Consider the following 13916-nt stretch of genomic DNA (forward strand, 5'->3'; position numbering starts at 1 on the left):
CGGTGGTGCTTGAAAGATTCATCAATTGCACAACCTTTTGAAAGGATGACCATACTAGCTTGCGTTGGTTAGCAACCTCCACATTGGGATCTTTGTCCGTCGTGCATGAACACAAATCTTTCCACAACTCCCACCGCTTCTCACTTGCTAGATCGACACTTGCCTTGGATACCTGCATTGGAGACTTTGACATCTTCTTGAAATATCGACGTGCTTTGGCTCCATTCATGGAAACCTTCTGTGCCACCTCATATGTCTTCTCCCTACAAGTCTCTGCTACAATGTTCACCCTTGATCGGTGACATCCAATCTCATTAAGGAGCGTCTCCACCCCTTGCAAGGAGTCTTTTGACCGTTGAAGGGGCTTCATTGTGAAAGCATAATCAATGTGATGCTTTAAGATCCTATCAAATATTCGCATAAACGCATGCAATATGCAAAAGTGAACATTGTTGAGGGAGAAGGGAATTATGGGGTTCCACCCAGGATCTTTGCTATCCCTATTGGGCACCTGCAGCATATCACATGAAAGAACCGAACTTTGCCACTCCCTATTTATATGGTCATCATTATCATCGTCCTGACTTTCCACTTGAGTTGTTCGACTTGTCTTGTGCCCTTTCGTACAGAATGGACAGGGAAGTAAAGAATTTGCACCTTGTTTGCATCCAAGCATGCACTTTATGGTCTTTAGATCACCACCTAAATGCCATTCAACATCAAACTCCCCACGTCCTGGAACCATGAGCTTCTCACCGTTTATTTGAGCTTTAATGACCTCTGTGACCCATGGGATTCTACTGAAAATCCATGCAAGGACTTCATGTGTCTCTTTCGGAACTTCAATTGCACCAAGCCACCATATATCCTTCTCTGATTGCACACTAAAAGAGGGCTTTGTCGCTTCACTCGAACTACAAGATTGCTTGGCATAAGCTAGGGCTTCATTCATAAGCGTGATGCTCATTCTCTCCAACTTTCTCCCTTTAACAATTACACACTCATCCAACTTCAGCACGAACACAAGCTTGCCTTCAAGAACTGCCAACAACATAAAGCCTCAGAATGCATGTTATGACACATCATAGAGCATGTAGGCAACTCTAAACTAACCTGCATCACTCAAATTGTAGAAAACAGCCATGGATTGCTGCAATCGTATCAAGTCCACAAAGATATTGTTGAATTTGGTGTAAACAAACCCTTTGGTCCGCAACGCACTGTTAGAAATAGCACCGCTTCCCTTCCCGCGGCCCTTCCTTCCTTGTGATTTACTACGGAGCGGCTGAAGAGGCATCGTGTCTTCAATATACAAGTAGTCCCCTAATCGGTGAACAACATCTTCATTTGACACCTTCTTGGCAATCTGCACTCTGTGAGGAAGTGGGAATAGGTTTTCCGTGACTCCTTGACTTCTTAATGCATCTTTTAACACTTGATGTATTGCTTGATGTATTGCTTGATAGCATCACAAATATCCTGAACATCTAGATCAGTGACAATATTAGAAAAATCTCTAAGAACTCTCTTAGTGATTGCGTCTTTCAAGTGTTTTGCCTGTGGATCATCAAGCATCCCAATAAAATCCTCTTTGTTGAAACAAGAATGAAGTAAAGTATCCCTAGCTGACGCATTCTCGCTGCCGCACGTTTCTTGGACGAAGTTCCTATTGCCCAAAACAACAATGATGAGCCGTATTAAACTTAAACAACATGAGGGATAGAACATGTTACCTCATAGCTGTCACCCTTCGTTTTCTTGCACCTCCACATGGTGCAAGAGTCTGAATTTCGGACAACTCTCGTTTCCTCACCCTACCTCCCATGGCAATACTCTTCATGTGTGAAAGAGTATCCTCAAGCTTTTTAAATACATTTTCCTTGGTTGTGATGGTGCTCTTGCCTCCTCAAGCGCACTAGTAGCTGTTTGCATCTGAGCTTCAAGATTGTGGAAACTCCCATTGAGCAACTGCCAATGACGCAAGTAGATCTCGGACCGTGCAATCTCGTGTTTGTTGAGTCTCTTGCAGTAGCCCAACAAACCTTGCTCTCCCTTTCCAACGTATTGCAATAGTGATGGAATGTTTGTAAAAGATGGATGAACATTGAGAGGAGGATCCTTTGGATACAAGCATCCGTCTGTCCAGAGATCCACATTCTTCTCCCCTTGAGCGCGGCGTTCGTTGGCTGAAGGTAATGTACCCAAGCATGTTTTCTTTGTCGGAACATACTCTTGAGGTAGGCGTAGGAAAAGCCCTGGAGACCTATCGCGTGAAGAGCTTGCTAGGACATTGGTCATGTCGTCAAGAGGCATTGTAGGATGGAGAGATGGAGCTTGAAGGATGGAGAGATGGGTGCGTAGGTGCAGCAGCAGGTGCAGGTGCAAGGGGGATGGGTGTAGGAGAGGAGCTTAGATTAGGAGAGAGAGTTTTCAATTTTGGGGGGAATTTTCTAAAAGTTTGGAGGGAGTCAAAAAATGTTGAATTTTGAGTAATTTAACTTAAAAATCTTTTTTTTATTATGTGTATATCTTGGGGGTACTTTTTAGGGGGGAATAGAGTTGTTTTGAAAGTTTTTGAAAAAAGTCATTTTTTTGACCTCTTTGACCCACGGATTTGCTTAGGTGGCATGGGAGAGTTAAGAGGCCACTTACAAGTTGGCCAAAAAGGTAGAGAGAGAAGATACCCTACCCCCCTACTTTTCAAATGGTTTACCCCCCCTTCCCTACTTTTTAAATGGTTAACCCCCCCCCCCCCCCCCCCCACCCCCTTCCCCCTACCTTTTTAGGGGTCAAAGGTGGAGGAGACCCTACCAAAATAGCCCCATTCAAAGCCTTTGTCCCCCTTAATCTTGGCAGGCTTCCTTTAAATTAAGGATTCTTACAAGGCCCATGGAGAGTCCATTTTTTTCCTAATGGATAGCTAACTGTCGAGAGGACTCAAGTGCTAGGCGGGAATATCTATCTTTGGGGAGGTCTCATAAGCGGTGTATAAAGGAGATTGATCTGGTGAGCACCTCAACCACTAGTGGGGGGGGCAGCTAGCTGTGCTCGAATAATGTCATGTGGTAATGAAGCCTTGGCTCTAATAAACCGCGAGATCATAGAGACCAAGGGCTTCTCCATGTCTCTCCATCCATCAGTGCGACTCGACCTCCCATAATGGTCCAAAGAGGCCCCCCATATCTGAACTCCGTAGAGCAATGCGGAAGTCACCAAGGTGTCAAAAAGCTAGAGCTTCGTCCGAGGCTCCTGAAACTAGATTTGTGAACACATCCTCTCCAATCCCCCCAATGCTGCATAGGCTTTGGTCGGTCTCGTCTATGCTGCTCTCCTCAATGAAAGTGCTGGTCCACTAAAGACCACCCCAAGGTAGGTGCAAGCATATGTATACTCCACACACAAACAAAAACTTTATAATCACTGAACTTTAATAGAGAGAGAGAGAGAGAGAGAGAGAGAGAGAGAGAGAGAGAGAGAGAGAGAGAGAGAGAGAGAGAGAGAGAGAGAGAGAGAGAGAGAGAGAGAGAGAGAGAGAGAGAGAGAGAGAGAGAGAGAGAGAAAGTCGACACGGCCCGACGAGGTTCCAAATTGCATGGGTACTGACCCAAGCATGATTTTTCGAGAGTACAAACTATTTGTTGGCACTTTCTTTGACGACATCATTGTTTTCTCCAAGGATGAAGCAGAACATAGAGAACATCTGCTTCAGGTCTTTTAGGCATTATGAGATCACAAGTTGGTGATTAATGCGAAGAAAAGTTAATTTTTCCTACCAGAGATACACTTTTTGGGACACATTGTCTCAGCAGTAGCAGAGCAGGAGTGCAGATGGACCTGGCCAAGGTAGAGACTAGAGACTATCCGTGATTGGCCCGATTTGAAGAATGTCCATGAAGTTAGAAGCTTCTTGGGTTTGTGTTCGTACTACATGCGGTTCATTAGAAAGTTTGCAGAGGTTGCTTCCCCTTTGCATATCTTGACACAGAAAGGAGTCCCTTTCTCGTGGGGACCCACATAGGTGACAAGCTTTCACACATTGAAAGAGAAATTGACTACAGGACCAGTTTTGACTTTGCCAGACTTGCAGAAGTCATTTGAAGTATATTGTGATGCTTGTGGTCGTAGTCTAGATGCGGTCTTAATGCAAGAAGGCCATGTCATTGCCTACGAGAGCCGATTGTTCTCAAGGCCGGAATTGACAGCACAGATTTATGAGAAAGAGATTTTGGCGGTTATCCATGCTCTACTCAGTGGCAACCTTACCTACTCGGAGTGGATTTTAGTGTCTTCACATACTATCAGAGTTTACGCTACTTCTTGTCACAGAAGCAGCTATTGGAAAAGCAGATGTGGTGGGCGAACATCTTGTCGTAGTTTCACTTATAGATCGTCCATGTGTAGGGACATAAGAATTTGGTGGCAGATGCTTTGTCCTGGAAGCCATTGGTTCTAGCTTTGCTTTATTTCTTACCAAGCCTTGTGAGAGGAGATGCACTATTTTTGGATGCTTTTTATGGCTGGCTTTTGGGACAGCTTTTGGGGCTTTGCTTTTAGCATCCCATGTAATCTCTTTATACGTGAGGGCAGGCCTCCCACTTCTCGGAGCATTTGGACGCAGAGTCTAAGAGTGAGAGACTCCCACTTCCTTGTACTTTGAGTTGCAGATTAATACAAAAAGAAATACCGAAAGGGGCGCCAGTCTTTGGGGCCAATATCTCTAGGCACGGAACTCCGCCGGGCCAGTGTCGAATGAATTGTGAGCTATGAACTGTTTTGAAGTGAATTCCTATGGTGTCGCGGTAGAATCTCGACTGGGAGTGTCCAAGTCTGTTACAATCTGACAAATAGCACATCGTATCCCGTGGGATAGATGAGTGTCCATGTATCCGAGTCTAATCACAAAACCATCCTCCGTGAGTTGGAGAATATGCTCTCTATAGAAAGTCATCTTCGTATCTAGCTCATGTGTAGGTTGTATCCATGTCCTCTTCGTATCCAACTGAATCAAGTCCTCTCTGATGAGCCTGGTAATCTCTTCCCTAGTGAGGGAGATGGAGGGTGCATCCAGAGAGTACTGAAATGGTAGTAGCCGATCCATACTAAAGCCATGGAACTAAAACCAAGATGCCATCTTTGCATACCAGCATGATCTATCTCCCTGCAATGCCAGCTGTCGCGAAGACTCTAGTGCTAATCGAGCATATCTGTCTGTAGGGAGAGCCCAAGTGCTATGCATAAATGAAACTGATCGAGTGAGTGCTGTAACAGACTTGGAAACTCCAAGTCAAGAATCAACCGCGACAACACCAAATAACCACTTCAAAACAAGTCATACATCACAATAGATGTACAGTGGCCCGACGGAGTTCCGTGCCTAGAGATATTGGCCCCAAAGACTGGCGCCCCTTTCAATATTTCTTTTTATATTAATTAGATCAAAGTACAAGAGAGTGGTTAGGGTTTCACTCTTAGACTCTGCGTCCAGATGCTCTGAGAAGTGAATCCCTCACCACTTATTTAAAGATACAAGGGATGCCCAAAAGTAGAGCCCCAAAAGCTTCAAATCAAAAGCAATTGCTCTCTCTCTCTCTCTCTCTCTCTCTCTCTCTCTCTCTCTCACACACACACACACACACACACACACACACACACACACACACACACACACACACACACACACACACACACACACATAGTCAAAACTTGAAAGCAAAAGCATTCTCTCTCTCTCTGTTTCTCATTGCGTAGAGAAAAAGCAAAATTCGCTGCGCTCATTATTTTTAAATTTTTTTTTCCAGCCTCCGCAATTTTCAGAAATTAGGGTTTTTGGCAAAAATTAGGGTTTGCAAGAATTTTAGGGTTTTTTGGTAGAAATTAGGGTTTTTGCTGTCCGCCACATCATCACTCAAGAAAATATGGTATGATTACCTTCTTTAGGATGTCAGGAATCTTTCGCTTCTTCATGGAGAGATATGATTGGTTCAAGATTGAGTTGTGAATAAGATTCCAACTTGAGAAGATGTCACGGGTGATGGGCACCACGTGCCAATGGAAAAAAACAAACTGACACTTCAAATAACAATTGAACTGAAAGAGATGCTCGACACGCGAGATGGGGAGTGGCGGAATCCATATATCTGTGCTGTCATGTCTGGCCTAGAGAACAATCGGCTCTTGTAAGCAATGACATGGCCTTCTTGCGTCAAGACCGCACCCAGACTACGACCACAAGCATCACAATATACTTCAAAAGACTTATGCAATTCTGGCAAAGTCAAATCTGGTCCTGTAGTCAATTTCTCTTTCAATGTCCGAAAGTTTGTACTTTCATTCATTAGATTCGGTGCAGGTTCCACACCATGTGGTACCAGTTTTGTTTTTCTATCTGCCTTTTCTGCCACGTTCCTCAGCCGCTCTCGAACTCTCAAGCCTATCGTCGTCTTTATCATTCTGTTCTTTTTGTGCCTTTTTAGGGCACTTCGTGGAGATATGTCCATGTTCCCCGCATCCAAAGCACTTCCCCTCTTTGATGAAGCGAGCTCTCTCATCAAGAGTAAGCATGGGTCGGGTATCTTTTTCTCTGGGTTGCTCTTTTTCTTTCTACTTTCATTCCCAGAAGTCTGTTCGGCTCGTTGTGTCATGGCCTCATCTGTGGGGTAGGTCACACTGCCAGAGTGAATGGCAAAGCCCCGCTTCGCATGACTCATCAACTCTTGAATAGAAGCTGACTTCTGTTCCAAGCAGTGATCTCGGATCTCTGTAGGTAGACCCAAGGTAAACCTCTCAATCTGTTCTCTGAATGAGATCTTCTTGAATGAAGAGGCAGGTAGAAAAGAGCTCCAAAATCTTTCACAATAAGCATTGATTGTATCTTTCTTGGTCATCCGAAGATGGTCCAAGAAGCTCGTATATCTCGTTCATATTCTTGCGTCAACCAAGAAGAAATAAAAAGATTCTTAAATTTCAGCCATTAAACTGGCGCAGTCTTGTTTAAAAGAAGCGTGCACCACCAAGTACGAGCATTCCTCTTAAAGTAAGAGACAGCTCTCCGAATCTTGGAGTGCTTTGAATAGCGTCCTCCCGTGAAAGCGATGTCAAACTGCTGTATAAAAGACAAAGCCTTCGAAGCATCTGAGTATCCTGAAAAAGTATCAAACTTGATCGAGTGGCCGCCTTCCTTAAACTCTCGGACTTTCTTGCTTTTATCTTCGAGAAAGTCATACTGGTTAGCTTTGTAAAAAAATTCTTCTTGTTCGCATAAAAGTTTCCGTCATCGAAATCTGAGCTGTATGTAGACGAGTCCTCAGTAGAACTGTCAGTCTCTGGGCGAGATGTAGCCTTCTTTGACTTTTTTCTTGCCCTTTCCGAAGCTTCGTTTCTTGCTTCACTTTTTGCTTTTTCTGTCTTCTTCGCTCGAGTCTGAACAGCTAGAAGAACTGTCAGAAGAAGAAGAAGAACTGGGTAAGCCTTCAAACTTGACACGCTTCTTCTATTTCTTTGCCTTGTCGAATGTCGACCGACGACCCAAATATCCCAGGAAGTCAGTGCCTTTCTTCTGATTTTTTCCGTGGTTTTTGTCTTTCTTAATTTTGCACGTCGAAAAGCTGAGAAATCCGTGCATCAACCACGTTCTGCAGTTCCTTCTCCGTATATTTCTTGGAGGCAAAAGGTTTCTTGAGAGCGGGTTTCGGGAGTGGTGTTGTGGTTCTCTGCCACTCTGTCTGTACCTCTTCCAAAGAGGTTTGGTTCATATATTTTGCCATCTTCAAGTCCTTGGCAAAATTGAGCATCATCTTTGTTGCATCGCCAATCAATTGACGACGCTCCATCTCTTGCTGCTCCGCCTGAGTAGGCCTAGGCGGGCCATACTCCGTGCCAGAATCTTTGTTGTGATCCTTGCCCGCATCTCCAGATGCAGAGGGAGTCGACTAATCGTTGCCTAAAGCCATAGGTGCCACAAAAAAAAAATTGAGGATCGGATTTCCCGTAGAAGAGAAATCGGCCGTGCTCTGATACCACTGTAACAGACTTGGACACTCCAAGTCAAGAATCAACCGCGACAGCACCAAATAACCACTTCAAAACAAGTCACAGATCACAGATCACAATAGATGTACACTGGCCCGGCGGAGTTCCGTGCCTAGAGATATTGGCCCCAAAGACTGGCGCCCCTTTCGGTATTTCTTTTTATATTAATCAGATCAAAGTACAAGAGAGTGGCTAGGGTTTCACTCTTAGACTCTGCGTCCAGATGCTCTGAGAAGTGAAGCCCTCACCACTTATTTAAAGATACAAGGATGCCTAAAAGTAGAGCCCCAAAAGCTTCAAATCAAAAGCAATCTCTCTCTCTCTCTCTCTCTCTCTCTCTCTCTCTCTCTCTCTCTCTCTCTCTCTCTCTCTCTCTCTCTCTCTCTCTCTCTCTCTCTCTCTCTCTCTCTCTCTCTCACAGAGAGTCAAAACTTGAAAGCAAAAGCATTCTCTCTCACAGAGAGTCAAAACTTGAAAGCAAAAGCATTCTCTCTCTCTTTCTCATTGCGTAGAGAAAAAGCGAAATTCGCGTCGCTCATTATTTTTTTAAAAAAATATTTTTTTTCAGCCTCCGCGATTTTTGGAAATTAGGGTTTTTGGCAAACATTAGGGTTTGCAAGAATTTTAGGGTTTTTGCTGTCCGCCACGTCATCACTTTGTGACAAGTGCCTCCACTACCAATGGAGGAGCAGCGAGCTCTACCCTAATAATGTCATGTGGTACTGAGGCCTTGGCCCTAATCATCCGAGAAATCATAAACACCAAGGGCTTCTCCATCCATCAGTACTGCCAGCTTTGCTATGATGATCAACATAGGGGCCCCATATCTCCACTCCGTACAGCATGGCCGAAGTGACCAAAGTGTCAAAGAGCCAAAGCTTTGTCCGAAGTTCCTGGAACTGAACCTGCGAATCGCGTATCTGCTGAACGCCTTAGGGACCACAGTCTCTGGGGGTGGACCTCCTTACCCACTACGCCGTGGTGTTAAACACCATTACCTTGGTCTCACCAAGGTTCACATACAATCCACTGTCTCGTGCAAATACATGCAATGTATGCAAATGACGCTGCATCCCATCCCCTCTGGAGAATCTGAGATCAGCACAATATCATCAGCATATAAGAGCAACGGAATCCATGTCCCTACAAGCTGAGCACCTCTATCACCCTCTACATGTACATAATCTGAAAACTCATCTACATATACCCCAAAGAGAGTCGGAGATAGGGGACAACCCTACTTCCCCAATGGTGGAGTGAACCCTGTCGGACATGCCTTGAGTAGTGCGTACCTGTCCTACCATTGTCCTATATAAAGCTAACATCCCCTAGATCAGCTCTGTGGGAACCCCCATGTCTTGCAATCTGCGTATGAGTCTGGCTCGTGGCACTGTATCAAAGGCTTTGCAAAAATCCACAAAGTTACAAAATATATGGTGTCTACCCTCCTCAATAATGGCTGTGAGTGTCAAAATCTGATTAAGAGTGGAGAAACCTCTCCTGAACCTTGCCTGTCCTGCTGCCCGTATTCCCTCTCTCTCTGCCCATCAGCTCAACTCATGCTCAAGAATTGATGCATATAGCCTAGCCAGAGTGTGACCAACCATGATGGTTCGGTAATTCCCGGGAAGCATAGGATCTCCCGACTTGAAGATAGGCACAATAGTGGACATACTCCAAGTCTCAGGGAAACCCTCGTACATGGCTCTATTGAACATCATAGCAAGAGGCTTTGCAAGCATATCTAGGGCATGGATAAAGTGCTCTACTACCAGACCATCATGATCCTGTGCTCTTCCTGTCTTCATCTTGTCAATGGATTTCCTTACCCTCTTAGCAGTAAAGAAAGTACATGTTTCTGGGTATGCCTCTGGAGGGTCAGGCAAAGGTGGTTGCCCCGATGCTGTATAGAGAGATGTAGCATATTCCCACCATGTCTCTGTGGAAGTGATGCCTGGTGGTGGAGAGTGCTCATTGAAAAGCCTCCATGCCTCACTAGAGTCTTGACTCATAAAACACTGATACAAATCATGCTCTATTTGAGATAGGTAAGCCCTCTTCTTTCGTCGCACTAGGCGGCGAAAGATAATCCGTGATTGTCTGTGTAGTAGTACCCATGAGCACCTCTCTCTGTAATCTGATCCTTGTCTCTCTACACTCATCATCATACCAATTGTTTTGAGGCATGCTCCCAGATCGTCTGCGTGTAGGCTGGCTATGGGGATATGCCTCTGCTGCTACATCGTGGAGCGTCTCTGTCAGAATCTAGGTGAGCTCGTCTAGTGGTTGTCCTGACTCTTGAGTGCATAGCTTCCTATATATCTCATCAGTGTACACGGGATCTGTCTCCCTCGTGAAGGTATACCGAGTACATGTAAAGGCCTCTCCCAATGGAGCTATGTTGAACTGGAACGATAGAGTGAAAGAAAAAATAGCATGATCGATTGCTACTTTCACAAATGGGAGCGCATAGCAATATAAAATATATTCGGATAAATAAATTAATCACTTAATATTGAAGCCAGAGGATATAGAGAGAAATAGATAGATAGAGAGATAGAGTGAGAAGATTGACCCAGTACTGGGGACCACAAGATGGGCTGGTCCCGCCCCTAGTAGTATCTTTATTACTGATAGCGGGAAAAAGAGCAGTGCAATCGGGTGGCCTCTGTACTCGTGCACACTCCACAAACCACGCCTCATGCAAACAAGCAAAGAACAAAACAAAGGGGGCACCACCCTAAATTAAGAGGTTTAGGGGCCTCACACATAGTGCACATAGGCAAGTGAGACTTCTGGCATTATGATGGCATCAAAACATATGGCAAAACACATAGAAACGAAACTTAGGGACCTTATGTAGCATATATATACACAAGACATCAGCTTAACAATACAACGGCATCTGATCATACATAACAAGGATATAGAGAAGCAAGCCAAGGATGGCATAATCCCTTGTCAAAAACAATCAACCCAGCAAGTAGGTATGATCCTACTAGCAACACATCAATACCTTAGAGAATGATGGCGAGGATGGTGGCCATGGAGCATGAGAGAAGACTCCTTATTTAGGTTTTAGGGCTAGTAATGTAGCATACTAGAGGGAGAGAGAGAGAGGGAGAGAGAGAGAGGGAGAGAGAGTAGAGCTCCATCCATAGCTCCTCATTGTGAGCAATGTCGTCATAGCTTCATTGCTTGGTGAAGTGGGTGAAGTGTTGGTTTTGAGTGAGAGAAGGACTCCTTATATAGGTTTCTGAGAGGGTTTAGGATTAGGGATAAACATGCTTAAATCCGCCGAGTGGGGTTACTTTTTGCTTAGGGTGGTCAACAGATTGAGGTCACCTGATATGTCACCATCAAGATATTCTCTAGAGTGATGTGAGAGGGGAGCGTAAATGCTGATTTTTCTGATTGTGACACATGGGGATAAGGCCTTGACCAGCATTTAAGAGCAGGTAGGTGGCTGTTGAAACTGGAGGTTCTCCTGAATATCAAATTCTCAAAAAATCCTCAACCATGGCTTCTTTTGACATGTGTTCTTTGAAAAAATCAGCATGTCTCTTTTCAACTCAAAAGTATTTATCCCTAATGACTCACCTTTACCATAAGATTTTCCCTTTTTCTCCTCCTGTAACTGCATTGTTGATGCCCAATCACTGCTTCTAGTAACAGTGAACTGTTACCTACCAAATACTTACGGTGCAGTAAAAAATATTTACCATGGGTAAAAAAAGTTACTGTAGGTAAAAAGTGATTTGTATTTACCATGTAGGTGAAAAATATTTACTGTAGGTAAAAAATATTTACTGTGGTAAAAAATATTTACTGTCGGTAAAAAAGTGAAAACGGAGTATGTTGTGCTGTGAGTCCGCACCAACATCCTCGTGTAAATTTCACTAGAAATTCACACGTAGAATGGGCTATTCTGTAAGATATAGGTTGTAGGCATGCATAAGAGCTCGTTCCCACGTATCTTCTGTCCATGGCAGTTTTTACTCTTTGGTGCTTGTGAAGTAGATTTTTCTTCTCTTTCGAGATCCCTTGGACTAGAGTATCCTCATCTCCCCAACAACTGACTGTGCCTTTATTGCATCTTCAGAAGGGGTCCTAAAAACGATGCATCATATAGCCCTCCCCCTTAAGCTAGAGGTATTTGATGCCTCTAGCTGTAGGTTGTGCTACAATAGGGTTCTCTTGAATACTTACCTACCTGGTACCAATTGAATTTGCCATGTTACTGCTTTCTTGGCTGATGCACCCTGTTTAGTCCTTTCTGATGAATAATTGTATCCATCCATGACTAACAACTGGTCTCCTAGACCCTTGAAAGCCATACCCCATCCATTGTCAATATCCGCTTTCACTGGTAGCATTCTCTTTTTTCTTTTTTTCTTCTCTTTTTTTCCTTTTTTGTCTTTTTTTTTTCTTTGCCCAACCCCTCGTTGAGCATTCATGCTCAACCATAGTATTATTTAGGTAAAAGATGACTGTATAGAGAGAATTATATAACATAGAGCTATAGACTGTATAAGAAAAATGATAGTATAGTGGCTATATAGGTAGGATAGAGATAGAGAAAAAAGCATCTGCTACTGCATCACCCTCCAGGGTCAAATGGAAAGCTCAAAGCTCCCCCACGCATGGTGTAGAATCCACCTGGATCAAAAGTAAAGCATTGCTCATTGCCATCAACCTGTAAAACATGTATATCCAAGCCTTCCTTTGCACTTGTAGGCCAATAGACAGGCCACCCTTCCAACTCTTTATAGCACGGAGCTTCGTCACCCTGCATCCATAATCCTTCGTGTCCACTATAAGCATACTTGCCATCACTTGAGAAACATGAATCATAAGCAACTATCCTACCATCTGCTACAGAACCCTCCATGGTATAGTCCACTTCAAAAAAACCTCACCATTGACACAAAAATATATGTAAAGCAACCTCCAATAACACATGTATCCATAGCATCACATAACATAGCAAGACCCTGCCATTTGCCTCCACTTGCTGCATAGCCAAGCAAACCTGATCACTTTTCAAACCTGTATCCAAACCCTCTGTAAATGTCTCCACAACCATCTCTTTATAGTCAGAAACATGACCTACTAGAGCTTCAACCTGTGCAAATACCTCATCACCAACAAGGTTGACGGCACCTTCCTTTAATTGGATATGGTGTTGGGTTACCGTCACTCCTTTAATGTGCTCGTAATCAGTTATAAAGAAGCTAGCATGCTTCTTTAGTACCTGCAAATAGGGTTCTCTCTCTTCTTCTAGTAGGTCCTTAGCTAGCATCTCCTCTAAGCCTGTGGCTTCTTCCTTGTTTAGAGAGTCTTGACCACCTTCTCCTTCTGGGTTTCGCAGTATTATACCCATGACTTCCAAAGAGCTAGCATCCTCCTCAGATGACTCATCCTCAGATGACTCATCCTCAGATGACTCATCCTCAGATGAAGAGCAGCTGCTTGTACTCCATTCATCCATAGAAGTCTCCATCTCTAGGACTTGTTGTCTACCCTGCTTCATGTCATACACAATTTTTTGTTGCTTGCCACCTACCTTATGATTTGGTCGCAACTCAAGGGAACCTGTCTCCCAATCTTGCCTAGATTTCATAGCCATAAGCCAAGGTCTTCCAAGGATTAGCGGATAGCCCTCCCCCTTAGTTGGGATCACATAAGCATCAATTGAGACTGCCACACCAAAAGCTGAAACCTTCACTCCATTAACCTTTCCCACACAAGCCACCCTTACATTATTTTCCATCTTAGCTTGTAAGGAAGTTTGCTCGTTTACTTCCAAACCCAACCTGTGCATTAATTTCTCTGTCATAACACAAATCTCGGCTCCACCATCTACGTACACATTGGAGACTCGCTGA

This window comes from Adiantum capillus-veneris, chromosome 23 (genome assembly GCF_014529385.1).
Source record: "Adiantum capillus-veneris isolate H3 chromosome 23, ASM1452938v2, whole genome shotgun sequence".
NCBI lineage: Eukaryota > Viridiplantae > Streptophyta > Polypodiopsida > Polypodiales > Pteridaceae > Adiantum > Adiantum capillus-veneris.